This window comes from Triticum urartu, chromosome 7 (genome assembly GCF_003073215.2).
Source record: "Triticum urartu cultivar G1812 chromosome 7, Tu2.1, whole genome shotgun sequence".
NCBI classification, from domain to species: domain Eukaryota; kingdom Viridiplantae; phylum Streptophyta; class Magnoliopsida; order Poales; family Poaceae; genus Triticum; species Triticum urartu.
This window is the reverse complement of record NC_053028.1, coordinates 215,197,890-215,221,443: the sequence shown is the minus strand read 5'-3', so window position 1 is coordinate 215,221,443 and position 23,554 is coordinate 215,197,890.

The window sequence follows — 23,554 nt, the reverse complement described above, 5'->3', positions numbered from 1 at the left end:
ACCATAGCCTCTCCAATGAAGCATGAGTAGTTTACCACAGACCTTCAGGTCCATAGTTATTAGCTAGATGGCTTCTTCTCTCTCTTTGATTCTCAATACAAATTCCTCCTCGATGTTCTTGGAGATCTATTCGATGTAATACTCTTTTGCGGTGTGTTTGCCGAGATCCGATGAATTGTGGGTTTATGAACAAGATTATATATGAATATTATTTGGTTCTTCTCTGAATTCTTATATGCATGATTTGATATCTTTGGAAGTCTCTTCGAATTATCGGTTTAGTTTGGCCTATCAGATTGATCTTTCTTGCAATGGGAGAAGTGCTTAGCTTTGGGTTCAATCTTGCGGTGTCCTTTCCCAGTGACAGTAGGGCAACAAGGCACGTATTGTATTGTTTCCATCAAGGATAAAAAATATGGGGTTTATATCATATTGCTTGAGTTTATCCCTCTACATCATGTCATCTTGCTTAAAGCGTTACTCTATTCTTATGAACTTAATACTCTAGATGCATGCTGGATAGCGGTCGATGTTTGGAGTAATAGTAGAAGATGCAGAATCGTTTCGATCTACTTGACACGGATGTGATGCCTATATTCATGATCCTTGCCTTAGATATTCTCATAATTATGCGCTTTTCTATCAATTGCTCGGCAGTAATTTGTTCACCCAACGTAATACATGCTATCTTGAGAGAAGCTACTAGTGAAACCTATGGCTCCCGAGTCTCTTTCTTATTATATTGCATCTATTTTATTTACATCGCATCTTGTTACTATTTTGCAATGTTTACTTTCCAATCTATACAACAAAAATACCAAAAATATTTATTTTACTATCTTTATCAGATCTCACTTTTGCGAGTGACCTTGAAGGGATTGGCAACCCCTTTATCACGTTGGTTGCAAGGTTCTTGATTGTTGGTGCAGGTACTAGGTGACTTGTGCGTTGTCTCCTACTGGATTGATACCTTGGTTCTCAAAAACTGAGGAAAATACTTAGCTACTTTGCTGCATCACCCTTTCCTCTTCAAGGGAAAACCAACGCATGCTCAAGAGGTAGTACCCACCTACTCGGGTTTAAGTTTCTGTCACTCTCGCAACCCACCGTAAGTGAACCATGAAAATATTGCAACACCCTACAGCGGAGAGCCCTCACATTTGCGCGAGAACGGAGGGCACCGTAGGACAGCACCATAAATAAAATATACAATCATACCAACCAAGATCACGATTAACCCATAGGACAAAACGGATCTACTCAAACATCATAGGATAACCATAGATCATTGGAAAATAATATATGGAGTTGAGCGCCATGTTTAAGTAGAGATTACAGCGGGGGAAGAGGTGTTACACCGCTGCAATGAGAGAGAGAGAGAGAGAGTTGGTGTTGACGTTAGCAAGATTGTTGATGCAGATCGTCGTCCCGATCGTTGCCCCGGTGGCACTCCGGCGCCACCGGAAGCGAGGGGGAGAGGGGCCCTCCTCCTTCTTCTTCCTTGGACTCCCCCCTAGATGGGAGGAGAGTTCCCCCTCTAGTCCTTGGTCTCCATGGCGGCGGAGGGGCGGGAGCCCCTCCGAGATTGGATCTCCCTCTCTGTTCTCTTCTGTTTCGCATTCCCAAGATCTGGCCGAAAACTGTTTCTTATATTCCCGGAGATCCGTAACTCCGATTGCGCTGAGATTTTAACACGATTTTTTTTCCGGATATAAGCTTCCTTGCTCCCGAAGTACAGCCCCAACCGACGTAGGAGGTGGGCACAACCCACCACCGTGCGCCAGGGGCCTCTGGCGCGCCCTAGTGTCTTGTGGGTTGTGTGGGCCTCCGTTTGCGGTGATTACAACTCTGAAAATCACATATATTCCAAAATAATTCTCCGTGAAATTTGATTGCATTTGGACTTCATTTGATATGGATACTCCGTGATACGAAAAACATGCAAAAACAGGAACTGACACTGGGCACTGGATCAATAGGTTAGTCCAATAAATCATATAAAAAGTTGCCAAAAGTATGTAAAAGTTGTATAATATTGGCATGAAACAATAAAAAATTATAGATATGATGGAGACGTATCAGTGACAGGACTTATTCTCGCTTCCTCCCTGATCATTGCAATAGGGACCAGTGGAGAACCCTAGAACTTAAGGCCTTGACTATGGGGAGTTCACTTCCCTTAATCATCGTTGTGATAACCGAAGTGGGGAAGCATGGTGGTGGCACGAGTGTACACGGTAACCTTAGTGGGGATGCGTACTTTATTGGCACCGCCCACGCGAGATCATATAGAAGTGGTTAGTGATATAATTAGAGATCCATGTCTATCATGTGTTGTCAGCATCATACTTATGGTGATGACTCCAAACCCCTCGAGAATGTTTACTACCCAAGCACCATTTCACATAGTTTAGTTCCTTTAATTTTCTATCTTTTTATTTCTTGCTTGTAGTTTAGATAAGCGCTGCCCCTTTTATTTGTGTTCCTAGCAACTTACTAAAGTAGGCTATTTCGAAACGACGGTTTGGGTGCGTGCGTGACTACGTAAGTGATAGAGTAGTTATTGGTTTGTAATTCCTTCATATTTGCTCATTGTGGGTTCGACACTTACACTTATCATGAAAGTGCTACAACAGCCCTGTGCACTTGCAGGTCATCAGGGATTCTTGAGGTGTAATCATTAAATGCCCAAATCTCTTGTCTTATTACCATTATCTTAATTATCAAGGAAACCCCGAGCAACGGATAGGGCCTGCGGTAGGACAACTGAATCTTGATGCAGGACTCATGCTGGTCAAGATATTATTTGGACACATCCCCCACTTCGGTTCGTAACAAGCATATCTCAATGGGTGTCTTTTAGCACACAAATTAAGATTGTATCTGGTGCCAACACAAATACATGGTTGCAAGCATTGTTTTTAAGGAGTCCCTAAGGCGTCGCTTAGGCGACACCTAGGCGTCAGGGCGCCCCCAGGTTACAAGGCGTCGGCCTTGCCTTATGTGCATGCCTAAGGCATCCGCCTTAGTCCATAGGGCGTCCAAGGCGTCCGCCTAGGCGCCATTCTTCCGCCTTAGGCAAATGAAGACGCCTTAGACAGGGCAAGGAGTTCAGGCGGGAAACAAAGTTTTGGGCATGAAGAGAAGGGCGGAAAACAGAGTCTGGGCGCCAACAGTTACTAGCAGGGGGAGAGAGAGCCCTAACCAGTTTTAGTTTTCCCCCAACCCCACCTCTGGCGGCTGGATCTGAGCTTCTCCTCCTCCTCTCTAGCAACTTCCGCCCCTCCTCTCTGGCTGCTTCTCCCCCTCCTCTCCAGCAGATCCGCCTCCCCCTCCTCTCTAGCAGATCCTCCTACCCCTCCTCTCCTCAGTTCCTCCTCTCCAGGACAGCAGGCAGCAGCAAGCAACCATCACCTCTCCTGCAGTTGCCTACCAAAATTCTGCTCAATTCTACTTCTTAGAACTCTCTAAGGCGTCGCCTTGCCTTATGCCTTAGCGCTTAGGCAGTGAGGCGCCCCCCCCAGTGCCTTACCTCGCCTTACCGCCTTAAAAACATTGGTTGCAATCATTAAGACCGCATACTCGTACCTGTTTTTATTATAAGTGTTTGAATCATCATTTGCTTGATTGATGTGGCTAAAGGCTGGAATTGATCCTTTAACAAAGCTTGCTAGAGACCATCGCTTCAAGGGAGTCTTCCTCTCGTGGGTTCAATAACCCAGGGTCGCCTCTGGGGAAATAGGTGCAAGATACTTTTATGTTCCTTTATCGGATCACTAAAAAGGAGGTATCACTCGAGAAGACTAGACTTGGGACATGTGTGCTAGCCATGAAAACTTCTGCTATAGGTCCTTGGGACCCCATAGTTATCTTCCTCCCCGGAATCGGACTCCGGCAGAGGGATCAAAGAGTGGGTGTGCATCATCCCAATGAATTGGATTGCATAATGATAGAATTGTGGGCGAGGCTTGCCCGAGCGCTTCCGTTGACGCCATGGTGCTAGTTCGGCCGACTGTTGTGAAACTAGGAGCTGTAGGCTGAAGATGTTCGAGCCATTGGCTCAATAGTGGATGCCCCCAAGTGCCGATAGGTAAGCACTGTTCAACGGGCATTGGGATGCCACGATCATCAATGGCAAACTTGAGTATGCCCAAACAAATGCTTCCAATAGGAGTCAATGGAAAAACCATCCGCACCATGACATCGATAGACACTTTCCCCATGGTGGGTGCAAGCTATCGTGGATATAATCCTGACAATATGATAGTGTGTGTGTATGTAGAGGCAATCGTATCTACCAAATAGTATGGATGGGAGTACGCTCAAGTGTTTATACAGGTTAAGGTGCTCTTCAGTGGAGGTAATACCCTACTCCTGTGATGTTCTTTGCTCTTGGTGTATGTTACAAGGTGAGAGAGTTCAACCCTCGGCCCGGTGCCCTCCTCCCGACTTATATAGAGTGCGCTAGGAGGGGTATCATAACTAGTTGGTATTAATGTGATTAATGGCCATATGCACGACGAGCTGTTCATGGCTATTACTGCTGGTAACTATCGTATTAAACTAGATTACACCACCGTTAGGCAACGTTGAGATTGAATGCTTCATGGGGTCATTGTATACTAGGACACAACCGACTGTAGGGCGTTTGACTGTTCTTGTATCGCAGGTAACTGACTGTTGGGTCTTGTCCGTCTGGTGGTCTTACCATTCGATAGTAGGCCCTTGGTCCTCTCGCGAATACCCCTCCTAGAATTTGACGCTTCCGGATGTAGCCCCAATGGGCCTCGTGTATAGCTCCTTGGCACATAGTCTTTTGAACCGTATTCTTGATTGGTCTAGGCCTTGGGTTCGGCCGGATGTGTACTTGGGCCTACCCCTTAGGTATAACCCTGTCAAGACGTTTTCGTCGACTACTAAGACGCCCATGGCTGTTTCGTCAATCTCAAGATGCTATGCCGGCTCAGTATCTTAGAGGTGCTCATAGGGATAGGGTGTGTATGCATGCGTTTATAGAGATGACTGTATGTGTGTGTACGAGAGCATTTGCATTTGTACTGTATTAAGAAAAACACCGTGTTGCTTCTTCTTGGAAAAAAGAAGGTAAGAGCGTGCGTGCCACACATAGCCTTTCACAGATGATCCGGCGTCCCTGGTGAGAGCACTTGCTAGGTTGTGTGTGTTTAAAAACCTCTAGTATTCTAATCCTCTGCGTTTGCATATAGTAGCCCAAAGGAACCTGCCCCTCTTCCCTCTCTCTTACGCTTGTGTTTTGTTTGTGCTACTAGCTAGCTAGCAGCTTGGCTCATCGCGGGACATGAAGAAGGATGAAGAGGATGCCAATGCCACCATCCCCTTCAAGCCCCCGCCATCCCCTCCCCACCATGGCTGGTCGCTCGGCATGCCGCGGACGCCGCTCCGCTGACCTCTTCGTCCCCGTCTTCGTCTTCGTCTCCGTCGTCGTCTCGGTTCTTCCGCAGGGCAAAGGCATGGAGGCATCCGTGCAAGCTTAGCTCAGAAAAATGGTGGAGAGTTCTGTATTGGCATGCGGGAAAGCCAGGCAATTTTTTTTCCTCAGTTCCGACTTGTTTCCGCTTTCCTCTCCTTGCTAATTGCTGTCCTTGTTCTTGCTGCTCTAGGTCGCTTCGTTCGACCTTCAGACTATTTGTATCTCGTTTCGTTGCGAATTTTAAGGCCATCCGATCCATGGATGTTATATATCATCGAGATCGATATGGCCATTCAGATTCTATATAATTGTGTGTAATTAAATTCATCCTTTAGCATGCATGAAGATTAACTAGCTAGGTGCAGTGTTTGTATGTTACAGTCAGTGCTTGCAACTCTAATCCTTGCATTTGCATTTGCGATTTAGTCTTCCTGAAAAGATGAGGTATGTACTTGAGAGGACGTGAATCGTGTCTCTCTTGTCATATAATATTGGAATGCAATGCAGATAGATACATAATCTGTACTACTGGTTTGTCCATCTCATTTGATCTCAATTAAATTGTGAGTAATCATGGAGGATCTGTAGGGGCAGTCGATCATGAATAGATTTGCTTTACAGTGCAAACTGGAGATGTTCGTCCTTGCAGGAATCATTGAGCAACCATTATGCACGCAGTAGCTTTTGTCTTTTAGGTGCCTTTTCCTTCTTTAGCGTGTAGGCTTGAGGCTCTTCACTGCTCACCAATGGACCACCAGCCCCTGCAGCTAGCTGCGCTTGCGCTTTGTTCTCTGCTGGGGACTCAAGTCACTCAACTTGTATGATTGAGCAGGAACCACTAGTTGTTGAGGACTTGAGAATAGTCTTTCCTTCAGTAGGAGCCAGAATCATTCATTATTTGTAGCTGAGATAAGCTTGTTTTCATTTTTGTCATCTTTTAGAGTTTTATTTATACTAAACTTTTTTTTGTCATTTTCCATTTATGCTGTTTTCTGTATCGGTATAATGGTGTTATACAGCTAGCTTTTCTTGTACATACACTACTATTTGTACTTGCTTGTTCCCTAACAACCACTGCTCAGAATATAAGTATTTGTCTCCCCTGGAGTACGTTTTTGCTGCATCGATCACATCCCTTGTGGCCTTGTCCATAACCCTTTTGGCATGCACCACGACTCACCACTGTTTCATGGCTTCCTTTTCGTGCCTCTCTCCTGTAGCAGGCAAGGCATGCATGTGGTATGATCCTTTTGACCGGTCAAGCCACTTATAACTTACCCAAATTGATCTTGCTTCCTCTTACGTGTAAGGCCTCCTAATTTGATTCCCGATCGAAAATATCCAAAAAATACTACTGCTAGTACAGAATTGTAGTGAGCAGGGCTAGGTGGACAGGACAAATACACGGGCGGGGCGGGGCAAGCACGCGACGCGAGCACCCAGGAATTTGCCGTCGTCGGGATTCACAGCGTCGCTCCGACCAAGTGTGCGTATGACGAGAAATATAGAAAGCCGCCGTACGTAGCATACGCAGCACGAAACGTGGATCGCCATTGATTACCAGTTAAGGCTTAGGGTTTGTTTAATGGGTACGAGATACTGCTGCTGTCTCTTCACATGTTCTTCTCCTTGAGCTGCCGCCCGGCTTTGACTTTGTAGTATGTGGGATCACGTATCCAGAGATGCTGCTCTGCTAGCCTGCTATAGTACTCCCGTTGCCAATGGTAGAAACGGGCGTACTACACGTCCTAGGGCACCGCATAGCCTAGACTTTGATCCATGTATAGCTAATATAGCTAGCTTGCGCTAGCGTTTACACTCTGTGTAGGCTGTAGAAATCTGTTCCGGAACGCGTGTGTTTCTTCTCCACGGGAGTTGAAATTTCCTTGTGTTACTTATATGCATCTAATCTCATTTTGTTTTCACGAGCATTATTTTGACGATCTTCTGGCCGGTGTAATATGCGTCGGGTGGATCCATTGTTCGCTGAAAAAGTCGAGGGCTTTTGCCTGGAGCCACATTGACTTCCTGCCTTCCACCCGCACTCGTTCCCCGATCTATCGGTCGCCCGGGCTGTAGATGACAAGTGACCTTACCTTTCAGCGGAGCAACAAAAAGCCTAGAAGGCAGGAGCGGGAGAAGCTCTTGTGCTTGCAAGCCGACACTAGCTAGTCCTAGTGCATGAACTTCTTGTCCGACTCCCTTTTCGTAGCATCAACTGGCCGCAGCGCGCGCAAGGTGATCGTCCCAGCGAGCGAGTGCAGCGGGGAGACTCCGGGCGGGGAGTGGCGCCGCGTGCGCGTGGGATTTGGTTGGTGGTCCACCTAACTGACGAACGTTTGACCCGGGAGTCATCATGGCGTGTACTCCATCCCATCCCGCCCGCCCGCCCGCCCGCCCGCCCGCCTCTCTTTTCTTTTCCTTTGGCTGCGCTGCGCTCGCCGGGAAGAAAGAAAAGGAGAGAGCGGCAGACCGGAGTACGGGACAGCGAGATCGCTGCATCTGCATGCATGCCGATGGCTATGAGTGATGGGACTGCTGAGGGCGAGGGGAAATATTCCCGTGACAACGGGGCGCGGCCAATCCGATCATCGATCCGTCCCGCTACGGCCGATTTAGTCATGGAGGCGGTAGTACAACCAAGTTACTATGCATTTGAGAGCATCTCGAACCGGCGCGCGATTTGAACGCCGCAATAGAAAAATCGTCTTCAGTGGACGCGCAAAAAACGTGTGTGCGATATAGTTGGTTCAGTGCGCGCAGCAAAACGACATCGCGCGTCTCTTATTCCGTGCGCCCGCTTCCGCGCACTGGACACTCGAGGGCCGCGCCGCATTGCCGTCACCCTCTCCGGCCGCGCCGCCCCGCACCGCCGCCGGCGAAATTCGACCAATGAAAGGCCGCGCCGACATCCCCCAACCCCTCCGCCGTCGCCACCGCCGTCGGCGCAAACCCTAGCGCGTGGCTGAGCTTTGGCTTCGCCGTCGGCGCAAACCCTAGCGTGTGATTGAGCTTCGGCTTCACCGCCGCCGGCCCTCCTCCAAGCACCGGTCTCGCGCGCGGCCTTTTCATGGCGCCACAAACGACCTCGGCGGGTGGCGTCGCGCCGACGCCCGCCGTGAAGCTGCGTGCCCCCCTCTCCAAGCGACCAAATGTGGCAACAGCGAAGGTGGGCAAGGTGTCCTGGAAGAAGAACAAAGCGGCGAACCTAGGCGGCCGAAGAAGAAGCTTGCAGGGTGTGTGGCGGATGCGGCGCCGACCGAAGCGCCGACGAGCTCGCTTGTTGCGCCGGCGGCCGATGCGCACAAGGTGTTTGATGGAATGCCCACAAGGTATGATTTCGCCCCCCTTTTTTCATTATTGTTTTTTACATGAATGGATACATATGGATAGCTTAGTTTTCTTGTACATACTTTGTAGTTTTAATGATGAGACATGAAAGTGCTAGTGATTGACTAGAGGGGGGTGAATAGGCGATTTTTATGAAAGTCTTCAAAACATGAAAGTTTCGAAGACAAACGATAGAAACAAACCTATTACCATGCAACGGAAGGTAGACTCACTAAGCAAGCCATAGTCAAGTATTCAATGAGATGAAAGAACAAAGACTAATAGCAGCTAGGCAGTATAGATCAGGATGGAAGATAGTACGAAGCCAAACAGAACAAGCAGTCACACAGTGAAGACAAATAGATAATGCAAACAGGCAATGACTTCACAAGGACCAATCTGCAGATAAAGAGATGAGAAGAATGGAACCAGTGGCTCGTTGAAGACAATGATTTGTTGGACCAGTTCCAGTTGCTGTGACAACTGTACGTCTGGTTAGGGAGGCTGAGATTGAACTCAGAAGATCGCGTCTTCACCTTATTCCCCTTGAGCTAAGGACACCCAGCCCTCGCCCAATCACTCTGGTAAGTCTTCAAGGTAGACTTCCAAACCTTCACAGACTTCGTTCACCGGTGATCCACAATGACTCTTGAATGCTCAGAACGCGACGCCTAACTGGCTGGAGGATTCACAATCCTCAAGTGTAATAAGTCTTCAGATCACACAAACAGGAAGTTCAGTGATGTCTAACACTCTTTGGCTCTGGGTGTTTAGGGCTTTGTCCTCGCAAGGAATTCTCTCTCAAAGGCTTCGAGGTGGGTTGCTCTCAAACGACAAAAGTCGTATACTAACTCTGAGCAGCCAACCGTTTATGGTTGTAGGGGTGGGCTATTTATAGCCACTAGGCAACCCGACCTGATTTGTCCAAAATGACCCTGGGTCACTAAGGAACTGACACGTGTTCCAACGGTCAGATTTCAAACACACACGGCAACTTTACTTGGGCTGCAAGCAAAGCTGACTTATCCAGCTCTGGATAAGATTCGCTCTCATTGTCTTCGCTCGAAGACATAGGATTTTGGTTAAGCATCACTTCAGTCATTCTGACTGGTTCACTTGGACCCCACTTAACAGTACGGTGGTTCCTATGACTCAACAAAGAAGAAAAAGAACGACGAAGCATCTAAGTCTTCGCGCTCCATAGTCTTCACGCAATGTCTTCTCTTGTCATAGTCTTCAATGTGAATGTCTTCACATACCACCTTTGACTTCAATGTCTTCATACATTTTTAGGGGTCATCTCTGGTAGGAAAAACCGAATCAATGAGGGACTTCTACCTGTGTTATCCCGCAATTCTCACAAACACATTAGTCCCTCAACCAGGTTTGTCGTCAATACTCCAAAACCAACTAGGGGTGGCACTAGATGCACTTACAATCTCCCCCTTTTTGGTGATTGATGACAAACTGGTTGAAGTTTTCAACGGGGAGTAAAATATGTGAAATTATAAAGAATAGGGTATTGTCTTCATAAGTGGCAAAGGCTCCCCCTGAAGATGTGCATATAAGTAATTTGCTTTTGGAATGCAAATGCACATGGAAGGTTGTACTTGTGGAGATCCTCTTCAACTTATGATGACAATTCATCATGCATGATTTGATATAACGAAGATAATGACATGCATAATGAAAAATGGACGTCTGCAAAATGACCTAAGTGCGGAAGTTATCATCGCACATGCAGAATTTATCATCGCATCACAGAATAGCAAATAAGTAGCAGACGACCATCGAGTTTAAGTGTTACAACTCAAAGAACCAACTGTATCGGAAAGCGAGAGTTGTAAGCACTTGGCAAACGTAGCAAAAAGTAAAGCAACCACCCACATGGACCCGCTTGAAGACTATCAACTCATATGCTTCTCCCCCTTTTGTCAGTAAGGACCAAAAAGGTTTGAAGACATAGAGCGCCTACTCGTTCCCATGAGGTGCAGCCGAGGCAGCAGGGTCGTCATTGAGGTCCAATGGTGCAGAAGAACTTGGTGCAGTGTCGACACGCGTTGAAGTTGGAGGAGGTGAAGTTGCATCATCTTGGTCATCGATGACTCTGGCATTCACTGTCGCAGCTAAGGATGAATAGTCAGAGTCTTCAAGTGAGGGAGTCCGACGCAAGTGAGCATTCCTTGGAGGAGTTGAGTCAAACTTGAATCTTTCGGTGAAGCCATCGTCATGCAGATCAGCTTCAGCACTAAGCAATGTCAAACTCTTCCAAGACCTCCGACAGGTTTCATGAGTAACAAAGGCATTCTTGGTGGCAAGATTGCGAATGCGATTGACATCCACCAAGAGGCTTTGCATCTGACGCTTAAGCCAGTTGTGATGCTTGTCCTGTTTCTGGTGTAGCGCGACGAGAAGCTCTCGGTCATTGAGAACACGAGATCGCTTCCGAGGCCTTTGGGAAATGGTGCTTCCAGTGGCGTCAGTTTGAGCACGAGGGGCACGCATATTGCCAGCCAAGGGATAAACACGCGAGACTGCCTGAACTCCTTCAATGGGCTGGGTGAAGCTTTGGTGATCAGCATTGTGAAGATAAATGGGATCCTTAGCAGGCTCTGGGTAAATAGTTTCAACAGACAGATCAACCTCTGGCAAGAATACAAGATGATTGCGCGCAGACGGCTGATAGTTGAAGGCAGAGTGAAGCTTGATAAGACGCATTACCCATGGAGCATAGAACTTCAGACCAAAAATGTCGGAGCCAGATGCAGCCAACTGCCTGATGAAGAAGTCTTGAGCATTGAAGTTGATGCCATTGAAGATATAGAAAACCAAAGTCTTTATTGCTCCTTCAAGCTTCGCTGCAGATGAATGTCCTTTGACAGGCCATAGAGTTTTTCTGATGATGTGGTAAATGGTGTTGTCGGTGTTCTGGGAACGGGGGTCCCCAGACTTGCCTGCCTGCGGCCTGCGGCGTGGCTCAAGTGGGGGCCCAGCGCGGCCCATCTTCATCAGCTCAAGCTCAAGACCCTCGCGAGGGGCCAAGCCTCGCGGGGCGGACGACCGGAAGCTTCCTCAGAGGTAGCCTCATCAGGCAGGCTCGCGAGGAGGCGGAGAGATCAAGGCAGAGGTACCTCGCGAGGAACCAGTGACGCAAGCCATGACGATCGAGACCAGGCGGGCGCCAGGCGGGCGCCGGCCTACGCAGTGTCCTTGTTTCCCCTTTGGTGCAAAGGGGGCAAACACAGGCCAAGGCATCGGGCAAAGGTTGCCATTCCGGTGCAACGAGACCAAGATCAGCAGAGCGGCAGGACGGAGGTCACCGTGGAGTCCAAGACGGCGTCATCACTAGTACTTTTGGCAGCCGAAGACCACCTTTGGTCAGGATAACTTGTACTAGATGTTCCCCTTCAAAATGGCCAATTGCTGGCGCCCTTCCCGCTCATTATTTGGGGAGAGGCCCAGGGGCCTCTATAAATAGAGCTAGCCACCACAGAGTAGAGACATCTAGAAAACATCCAGAAATCGGGTAGAACCCTAGTAGAGAGAGAGAGAGAGGTGACTGAACTCACCCTAGCAGTTCATCGCACCAGCTCAAGAACACCTCTCGCGAGGCTGTTCTCCCTTGTAATGTTCATCATCAGCCCCTGGGGCAATCCACCACACCACACACTGGAGTAGGGTATTACACCACAACGGTGGCCCGAACCAGTATAAACCTTGTGCCCCTTGTGTTGTTCGTTGTTTCCAGTTTAGATCACGCGAGGAGATTGGACGTAGATCGGTAGGGGAGAGATCTCCACGCGTACCCCGGTGTTCGAACCTCAAGGGTCTGCCGGAACCCGAAATCCGACATTTGGCACGCCAGGTAGGGGTGCGCCGGAATCCTTCTTCCTCCACATCGCGTTCCGTCGCTTCGCCGTTCAGATGTCAACCAACCCGGCAGCCAAGGCCGACCGCTGGGCAGCGTGGCCCGCCCACATCGTGGCACCAGCCCAGGGCGACCTCAACCTTGCGCCTCAGGCAACCCGCGCTCCGCAGGGCGCTGCGGGGCGCGGGCGACGCGGCCAGACGCCGCCTGCCCTCACACCACGGCAGGTGCGGGCCACAGCAAGGGCCTCGGACCACGCCACGGACACGGCGTCGTACACCCAACGGGAGCAAGCGAATTCTAGGGCCGCACTCACGGTGGCCCGAGAACTGCTACGGTGCCGACTGCTGGAGGGCGGCCACGACGTGTTGTTGGAGCGAGTAGCTGAGCTCCTGGACGCCGCCGCCTCAGGAACACCTCATTTCTGCGTCCAGCTGCCACCCCAGACCCAGGGCGGGCCGCATGGCGGCATCGTGCGCACGCACGCAACTTCCAGTGGACTCCAGGACCCGTCCGGTGCCAACACCTCCGCCGGCACCGGGCGACAAGTCACGCCAGCCCCCTCTCAGGCCAGCCAAGGGGTGCACGCCGTGGCCTTCGGCCTCGGCGGACCGCCGCGCCATCACCCCCAAGACGGTGCTCCAAGCCAGGCTGCATGGCATGCGGGGCGCTATGGCGGGGCGCACGGGGCGGCGACCCCGGAAGCTTATGTGCCCTGCATGGTGGATCAGGGGTGTGCACTGGAGGAAGATCATGGCTCGTTCCTCGGGCCAGGCTGGGACGAGGAGACGCCAGAAGCTGAGCTCTTTCAGGAACCCCAGGAGAGCCTCGACAACCGCACCGGCGGCAGCAATTATCGGGTACCACTCATCCCTCGGGAGCAAGCTTATGTTAACCATGGGTCGCAGGAGATACAGGTCGCTGTAGCAGGTGGCTGCCCCAATTCTGCAGCCTCATACCCCTTAGGAGGAGGGCGCGGGGGGATACAGGAGAGGGGCCGAGATTCGGGTTCGTCACCGCGGCGGTCGGAGCAAGGCGTTCTCAGGAGGTAGGCCCCCTGTCGGGGAGGTGCCCCAAGGCCTGCCCCCGGCAGGGGACCCGTGGTCGTCGGGGGAACCACTGGCAACCACTCTGCCTCATTGGCGTCGTCCTGGTTTCTGGTCGCCGTCGATGGCGGCAGAGTGTGGCGCAAGGCGGGGCCCTCGCCTGGCGATATGAAGCAAGGCCGGTACCTGTGAAGAAGGCCCAGTGCCTGTGAAGCTCGCCGCCCGTGACACTCTCACATAATAATGAGTGGGGTTGTACACGCTCCGGAGTCTCCGGAGAGCCGCCCTCGGGCCTCGGGGGCTCCCGCCCACGCTTAGTGGCAGCACTTAGCTCCGCGCTGGTGAAAAGACGTCGAAGACTAGACTAGGTGCTGGACGCGGCCTTTTGCTTTTGCCTTTCCTTGTTGACAAGTTCTTCGATTTGGATTTAAGTTGGATTTGAGCTCGATGCTTGCGTGTGTTTGGGGGAAGGGGTGTTTAGTCTCATTTGAGCAATCTCTCGCGTTCTGGTTTCGGCTTTGCGTCCAAAGTTAGCATCGGCTGCCCCCCCCCCTCGCAAGCCCCTCGCGAACCGGGCCGGGCCAGGCATGTTTTACAGCCTGGACCGCTGTTGTCGCACCCTCTCCGAAGGTCCTCATCGCAGAATCCACAAGTTAATCAGGCGACAGCCGAGGTACGGCGGCACCCACAGGCCCGCTCAGGACTCGTCGAGGTCGGAAGGTACACAAGTCAGCTGACTCATCACCAGGCCAGCTGCTAAGTTCACACGCAATGTTATACTTACCAGGGTACTAATTGCAAACCTTTACATGAGGGGCTACCCCTCCCAAAATGCTCTTACATTCTTCAGGGCCAAGCCCGAACCTTCTTCGTGCAGGATAAACGACAGTGACATGCGGTCAGTCGGACATATCACTCACCGCGTCTTCTTGGGCATCCTCGGAGGCATCGCTGGCGTCGTTGACATTGCCACCGCAGCCGCCAGCATCTTCGTCAGCGCCAGGCTCGTCCACGACCACGCCATCATCATCAGACGCAAAGTCCCTGATGAGGGCATCCACTTTGCCCTCCACCCATCACGCCAGGGCGCCCCGGACGGCTATGGGCACGGGTGCCATGGCAGCGTCGAACTCAAAGTGGGGGTCCCTGTCCAGCAGATAGCTGAAGATGTGGGAGAATGCACGCCGAAGCAAGGCTCGACTCCTCTCTTCAACAAGCCAACTGGACCTTTCAGAGCGGTTCTCTAGAAATGTCACCACATCGGTGAAAAACTGGAGGTTGCCGGCGTAATTGACCTCGTGCGGCTCCTTGGAGGCAGCCTCGCAGATGTTGCCCAAAGCTGTGTTGGCCCTTTCTCGGAGCGTTTGAAGCATCGGGGCATGCTCATGCTCCAGGACCCGCCGCCGATGGATCTCGTCCTCATTCCGCCACGCGATGGCCTCGGCGTCATCAACCCTCTATTGGAGAAGAAGCTGCTCGGCCCGGGAAGAGGACAGCTCCGCCTGTGCTGCGCTGAGGGCGGCTGCAGAGGAGTCCGCACGACGCGTCACTTCAGCCAGTTTGGCCCTGAGGGCCGCAGTCCTGCCCTCAGCCTCGGCCTTGATCAGCCCCAACCTCGTCTCGTATTCGCGCTCGAAGGCCGAGCGAGCTTCCGCCACGTGGCGATCGACTTCTTCCTGGGCCCGGGCTTCGCGCGCGGCAACGTCATCCTCCGCCCAAGCCACCAGGCGCTCCCTCATCTCCAACCGCTCAAGATCAAGGTTGCGCTCGGCGGCCTCCAGCGTCAGCGCCTCCTCGTGCTTCAGAAGCTCCGCCCGATCAACAGGGGCCCCCTCCATCGACTCAAGGGCCGCCTGGCGCAGTTCCACTTGCTGCTCCAGGGAGTTGCCCCAGGCCAGGAGCTCCCACGCGCGCTCCTCCCCATCCTTGCGTCGTCGGTCTGCTTCTCGGGCCTCCTCGGCGGCCTGGGAGCAGGCCTCCCGCGAAGCTGCCAGCAATGCTTCAGCCTTCGTGTTCTTGAGATCACGCTGGTGACGCGCGAGAGCGATGGCTACCTTTAGTTTGCGCCTCTCCTCAGCAAGGCGCAAACCTTCGGCCTCAAGGCGCGCATCCTCATCAGCAAGCTCTGCCCCGATCCGGCTCACCGCATCTGCCGCCCTCTGGAGGAACTCTTTGTGAAGGGCGCGTCGCTCCCCAGTGCGCCTGAGCACGTCTTCCGCATCACCCTCTTCTACCGGAGGATGCGGAGGGCCCCGAGGCGGCAGGCCCCCTCCCGGCACGGGGCTGGGGCTGGCACCCTAGCAATCGCCGAACGGACCTCTCTGGGAATCCGGCCTGGCATCGGTCCACCCACGGAGGAGGAGCCAAAGACAGACTTCAGCCATTCACCATCTATGATCAGAGGAGGAACACGGGGCAGGTCGGATGTGCCCCAGGAGGACTCATGAAGAAAGGACGGCGGGGGCGCAAGCTCGAGGTGCCCTATGGAACGGACCACTCCATCAACTGGTCTGGCAGCAGGGGTGCCGCTCGAGCTCGGCGAGACCAGGGCCAGCTGAGAAGGCGAAGCTTGGGGGGATGGCTCCTGGGCTGACTCAGCGGGTTTCGCAGGGCAGGGCCAGAAAGGGCCACACTCAGTCGCAGGGATAGCAAAGCAAACGAGCAAGGAAAGAAGAAGACTTACTCATCCATGGCAAGGTACTTCCTGCGCTTCAACAGGCGGCAAGGGTGGTCGTTGCCACCCAAGGCCTCCTTCCTCTTGCGGAGGGCTTCGAAGTCTACGCGGAACCGACCTAAGCGCCCGGCGCAGGGGTCGGCCCCTGGTGTGGAAGAAGCGTCAAGATGATCAGCGCTGGAGGAGTCAGCCTAGGGGCGTCGTCAGGCGTCGCCTTGCGAGGGACGGCTGGGGGCTCGGGAGCCCCGGCCTCAGGAACCACAGGCCGCAACACCGCACCTGACGCCGCTCCAGGGCGGGCCTCAGGAGACGCCGCCTTCAAGACTTCTCGCGGCGTCGGCACCTCGACATCGGTCGCCTCAACCCCCGCCGGTTCTCGTCTCCCCGCCCTGTCGCCCGAGGAAGGACTGCTGTGGGCGGTAGGGGAAGCAACCACGGCGGCTGGGTTCTCGCGGGGCCCCATGAAGCCAGCAGGGCGCAATCCCCACTCGTCGAAGCTGGGCATCTGCCTCACAAAATCGGTCCTGCCAGAGCAAAGATACAAGAGGACACCGTTACTCCGAAGGCTGCCTGGGGAAGGATCGCCAGTCAAGACCCTGAGCACCGTCTGCAGCGCTTCAGGCGCCAAGTCCTCCTCCTGAAGCCGCATGCGGTCTCTGTGCCCCACGAAGTCCCACATCCGGCGAGAGTGGCGCTGGAGAGGATCAATGCGACATTGGAGGAACTCCTTCACCACCTTGGGTGCTGTCACGTTGAGCGCCCTCAAACTCTGGAAGCGGCGCCAGATGAAGGCAAGCCGGGGGCTCGCGAGCACCTCATGATCCCAACCCGCATGGGGAACAGCTGGCGAGGTTGGATGCGAGAGCAGAGGGTTGGGCACTCCAACGTCCACGTATAGCCACCGCTCTCTGAACCTGGCCTTAGGAGAAGGAAGGCTGAAGTCGATCCCTGAAGCGGCCGTCTCTGGCACGGCAAAGAAGCTCACGCACCCTGAGCACTGAGTGGGGTTGCTCAGGCGTAAGGAAAAGAAGTGGCGTAGCAGGGCCACGGAAGGAGGAATGCCTATCATCGCCTCGCAAACAAAAGCAAAGACAGCCAGAAGAGTAATGGACTCCGGCCTGAGGTGCATCATGCGGATCTGATAATGGGAGAGCACCGCGTTGAAGAAGGCGGAAAAGGGGGGAACCAGACCCGCCCATAGGGCATCGGCGAAGAACCGGACCTCCATGACGATCCTATCAAGGGAGGCATGGGACGCAGGCCAGGCCGTGGTCCTGCCGCACTCATTGAAGATAGTTGCAAGGGCGGAGCAGACCTTGTCCAAAGCTTCTGGATTGAGTATGATCGACCGGGCGACGGCGGGGGTCGCCGCTGGAGGTGTGCGGGGTGAAGGCGCAGGCTTCTTTCCCCTTCCTTTCTTCGTCGGCGCCATGGCGGTGGGAAGGAGGAAGAACTCAAGCCGGATTGGCAGCGGAGGCTGGAGCTCAAGGAAGAAGGAAAGGTAGGAGGCGGGCGAGCAGCGGAAGGGAGGAACAAATGTGTGCAACTACGGGTCCGCTTAGCCGGGCGCGTAACAAGGCATCGTGGGGAAGCGCAGACGCCCACGTCCAATCAATCGCCACGCGACGCCCAAGGCCGCAGGCTGTTGGGGCCCGTGGCGCTTCGCGCTTGCCCCTTTGCTTTCCTGCTAGGCCAAGCCCGGGCACGCCTCAGGCCCGGGGGCTACTGTCGGCGTTCTGGGGACGGGGGTCCCCAGACTTGCTTGCCTGCGGCCTGCGGCGTGGCTCAAGTAGGGGCCCAGCGCGGCCCATCTTCATCAGCTCAAGCTCAAGACCATCGCGAGGGGCCAAGCCTCGCGGGGCGGATGACCGGAAGCTTCCTCAGAGGCAGCCTCATCAGGCAGGATCGCGAGGAGCCGGAGAGATCAAGGCAGAGGTACCTCGCGAGGAACCAGTGACGCAAGCCATGACGATCGAGACTAGGCGGGCGCCAGGCGGGCGCCGGCCTGCGCGGTGTCCTTGTTTCCCCTTTGGTGCAAAGGGGGCAAGCACAGGCCAAGGCGTCGAGCAAAGGTTGCCATTCCGGTGCAACGAGACCAAGATCAGCAGAGCGGCAGGATGGAGGTCACCGTGGAGTCCAAGACGGCGTCATCACTAGTACTTTTGGCAGCCGAAGACCACCTTTGGTCAGGATAACTTGTACTAGATGTTCCCCTTCAAAATGGCCAATTGCTGGCGCCCTTCCCGCTCATTATTTGGGGAGAGGCCCAGGGGCCTCTATAAATAGAGCTAGCCACCACAGAGTAGAGACATCTAGAAAACATCCAGAAATCGGGTAGAACCCTAGTAGAGAGAGAGAGAGAGGTGACTGAACTCACCCTAGCAGTTCATCGCACCAGCTCAAGAACACCCCTCGCGAGGCTATTCTTCCCTTGTACTGTTCATCATCAGCCCCTGGGGCAATCCACCACACCACACACTGGAGTAGGGTATTACACCACAACGGTGGCCCGAACCAGTATAAACCTTGTGCCCCTTGTGTTGTTCGTTGTTTCCAGTTTAGATCACGCGAAGAGATTGGACGTAGATCGGTAGGGTAGAGATCTCCGCGCGCACCCCAGTGTTCGAACCTCAAGGGTCTGCCGGAACCCGAAATTCGACAGGTGCGAGGCAGATACTCTAGGTCTTCAACCAAGAATTCAGATGGATAGTCAGCGTCGTGGGGCAAAGGCTTCATCATGCTCAGCATTTGGCTCATGTTGGGTTCTGGTTTCTGGAAAATGCTCTCCAAAGCATTCTGGTGTTGTTGACAACCTGGTTCATAGTATTCACCAGGAGTGGGCAGGCCTGTGAGCTCAATGATATCAAGAGCTTTGGCTTCATGATGGACATTGCATGTCATCCACTCAAGGACCCAAGTCTTTGGATCCCTGTTGTAGCCTCGAATGTGAAGAGTTGCATAGAACTGTAATAGAAGCTCTTCATTCCAGTGTTCCTTGTCCGTGACAAATTGCAGGAGTCCAGCGTCTCTGAAGCAATCCAACGCTTCTTCTAGACAGGGCAGGCCAGCTATAGCTTCAGTGTCAAGACGCATATGGGGAAATATGCGCCCTTGATTGTATAAGATGCAGGAGTAGTAGCTGCGCTGCTGATAGCTCCAGAACCGATCCAATGAAATACGGAGTTTGGTGTAAGGGTTCTTGGCGCTGTTGAAGAAGGTGTTATGTGCCACGAAGCCATTCACATTGAAGACCCCAGGTGAAGTTGCAATGCCTGGGAATCTTGGAAGTCTTGGCTTGGGCTTCTGGACTTGCGGTCTGTGCTTGACATGATAGTCAAATTGTGGACCCGTAGCAGGTGGAGGAACCAGAATGGGCCATCGTACTATAACAGGCTGACCACGATCAAATGGCAGCTCAATTGTATGAGGTCTTGGAGGGGGTACAGGAGCATTGGCATTATCGTTGACATGGGCTTCAGGGGCCACATTTGCTTCAGGTGCTTCAGTATTGGCTTCGGGCGCTGCAGTGGCTTCAGGTGCATGCACTTCTAGCACCGCATTAGCTTTAGGTGCCACATTAGCTTCAGGCGCCACATTAGCTTCAGCCATGACAACGTCATTGGCTTCAGTGTTGATGTTGGTGGCCGCCTCAGTATTGTTAACCTCCACTTCAGGAGCTGGAGGGTCGGACATGTTTTCCTCGAGAACAACATCTTGGTGGGACGGGGGTGTAGCAACTCTTTCTACTTCAACTCTTGGTTCTTCTTCTTCATCGGCTGATGCAGCCGGAATATCTTTAGCCGTTTTGGCTTCAGACTCAGAGACATTCACAATTGGAGGGCCTTGGGGCCTTGATCCTTTGTGAAGCCTGTGGAATGCTGGCGACGCTTGTGGAGATGGAGTCGGCTGGGCCTCAAAGTCATCGTCATCTTGTGGTTGGGGAGCACTTGGGGTGTCTTATTGTTGTGGGTGATCAGCCCATGATGCATCCTGAGCAGTTGGCGTCAGAGGACGACCAATGCTGATGAGCTCGCTGTGCGTGAGCACAGGTGATGATACCAAATTGCACTCGGTCTGAGGAAGGACTTCATCATCTTCAACATTGTCGTGAGGACCAATGTCTTCAGCTGCGGTGGGGTCAACAGCTGGATTGTCTTCAGCTTCAGGAGCCTCTGTGGAAGCAGGCTCATGAACTATCAACTGGCGCTCTCGATGTTCGGACACAGGACAAGCCACAAAGATTGGCTCGACATCAAGGGGCTCTGTGGGAGTAGCCCGGTCTCTCTTCTTGGTTTGCCGTTTCTTGGTTGGGGGAGCATCATCAGTGGTGGCTTTAGTCTTGCGTTTTATGGCTTCGGCTTCAGCTGCCCTTCTTTTCTTGAGTTCGGAAGCCACTGTGGGGACCTTAGGCTTCGAGCCTGTCATACTGGCTGGGAAGACAATGCGAGGTTCTTCCTGCCTTGATGCTTCTGGTTCTGCCACAGCTGGCTTCTTCTTCTTGGCAGCCATTCTGGGGTCGATGCCTGGTCGCCCCAAAGCCTTACGCTTTTCAGCTTCATTATATCATTGAACACATTTGGCAGCAAGATCCTTCATGCGCTCACAAGAACCTTTGGCTTCTTCGCGTTTCTTGTGGAATGCTTCCTTGAGCTCATGCATCATGACCTTGAAGTTTTGAATGTCTTCAACATTGAGCTTGGCCATGTGCTTCTTGAACTGAGCCTTTTCATAATCGATCTTATGCTTCAGCTCAACAATTTTCTGAGCTAGAGCCAGCTCAGGAGCAATGGCTCCATGGAAGGCGACGCTGAGGCCAATAGGAAGTTGAAGATCATCAAAGCTGACATTTGGGCTGTCAAACCACTCATCAATAAACTTGTTTAAGATTTCCACATCAAAGAGAGGGAGGTCATTGAAGATTTCTGCGTCTTGCTTGCTCTTGATCAACTTCTCAATAGCGTCATCGCCAAGATCATCGTCACTGGACAGATCAATGGCGTCATTTTCATTTCGCAAAACAGCAGCAGGGGGCAGTGCTTGACCAGTGGGTTGCATGGGCTTCTTCACTTTGGCAGGCTTGGAGATGTGTGAAAGATCTTCAGACTGCACATTGTCTTCAGGAGGTGCAGTGGCCAGAGGCTTCGCCTGTGAAACCTTTGGTGCAGGGGAAGGCTTCGAAGCTTTAGGTTTCTTCAGCTTCTTTGGCTTCGGTGATGCAGGCGCTTTGTCAGAATCGGCGTCGTCTGCAGGTTGATCCACGACTACCCCTTGAACCTTTATGTGAGTGATGAGACCTTCTAAGTTATAGAAGGGCCCAACAAGATTGGGTTCAGCTTCGCGTGTGCTGTCGGCACGAGGAGCAGAGGGGACGGGATTGAAGTCTAATCCCTGCAACTTCTTGTTTTCTTTGGCCGAGTTCTTGGCAAACTGGAAGTTGCGCTTGAACAGATTGTCGTCACGACACCACAACAATGAGGATGGGTCTGCATCTGCAGGCTGTGGTCCACGAACCATGCAAGGATAGAAGCCTTGTTCAGTGGCTTCAGCTCTGGACCTGGGTTGAAGGTTTTTGTACAAGATGTCTCCCAAGGGTCGCTTGATGGCATTCTTCTCAGCATATTCCTGGGTCACGAACCTGTACTTGTACCATTGTTCTGCCCAATATCTTCGAATCCATTGGATTCGGGTTTTCCGCTGATTGTAGTCCTCCTCTGGATCTATCTTGTACAGCTCATAGAGGTCAGGAGGCAAATCTCTTGAGGTGTTTCCACGGCGCTGTCTGCCACCCTTCCTTGCAGACTTCTCTGTTGCCATGAAGGTTAGACTGAAAGGCTTCAACACTGTCAAAGTCTTCCGTCTACTGGTCAGACAAGAACTGGCTTCAGGAGAATTTATATGATGCTGTAAGAACTCTGCAAATGAATGCAGACTATGAGAACCAAGGGATTCTCCCACGGACATGTACCTGTGACAGCATTAAAGGTGCGAGGGAAGGGGAAGAGGTCATATGCATTCTCAGAAGATTTTCAAGATAAATCAGTTTAGAAGACATTGACCTCATAGTGCGAAGACATTCACTCATATGTAGAGAGTTGGTTCAAGATTTGTACGAATCCACGAATAAGTACAAGTGAGGAATCTAACTACTTTGTGAAGCATAAGTGAACATACTAGGCATGCTATGAGTTGCAGAATGAGATAGATCCAACTTGTGGGAATAGAAACCACTTGTGGTTGAAAAGGATGAATCTATCGGATCAAAAAGACTGTAAAAAGGAGGTTTTATTTACCACACTAGGAACTGCTAGACGGAGTGGGAGAGGAGGCCGAGCAGTTTGATCTTCCGTGCCCTAACTTGGCGACGGAGGACACCTACGGGGACGGCGGAGAAGATGATGTCCGCGGCCGGCGTGAGGACGGTGTCGGTGAGGTCGCGGCAGCTAAGCGCTTCGTCGCCGGTGTCGTCGAGTGCTAGCGGTGGCGCTAGGGTTTGTGCGAGAGTGGAAGAAGAGATAATGACTGGGGTGAGGCGTGTATTTATAGAGACAGGGACGGCACAGCATTATTACGCAGGTGCCCCTGGCGGTTCACATCTGAAGGACACGTGGCGATCATGCGACACATTGGAGGTCGTTCCACGTTCCCACGCTCGCCTGGATTGTCGGGTGGTCGTTCCCACTTCTCCGGGTTTCAGGCAGAAAGGATTTAGCATTGAAAACAGATTGATGTTTGTCTCTGTGTCTTCTGCTGACAAGGACGCAGAGAAGACGTTTTGACAGTTTCAATAGAATGCATATGATTTGGATAGATAGACTTAAGACAGGAGCATAGAAAGGTTAGGGTCCGATCACATTCACTTAGTTCAAAAGATTCAATGTGAATACATAGCTATAAGTGAATGCTGTAGAGGACAGAAGCTAAATCAATATATTGAAGATAAACATGAGGCCATGGTAATATTGAAGACAAACAAAATGCGAAGACTTTGCAAATGTAACGCCATGAGAAAAACACTTCTAAGGGAAGAATTTTGTGGTGGCGTTACCCACCGTATAGGAAGTATTAGACCCAGACACGGCGCACAATTATCGTGGCGCTCCGAAGTCAAATTCCACTTTAATGTATTCACACTCAGAATGTAAGTCTTCATTGATTGAAGACATACTTTACTTCGTGTGTTGCACATC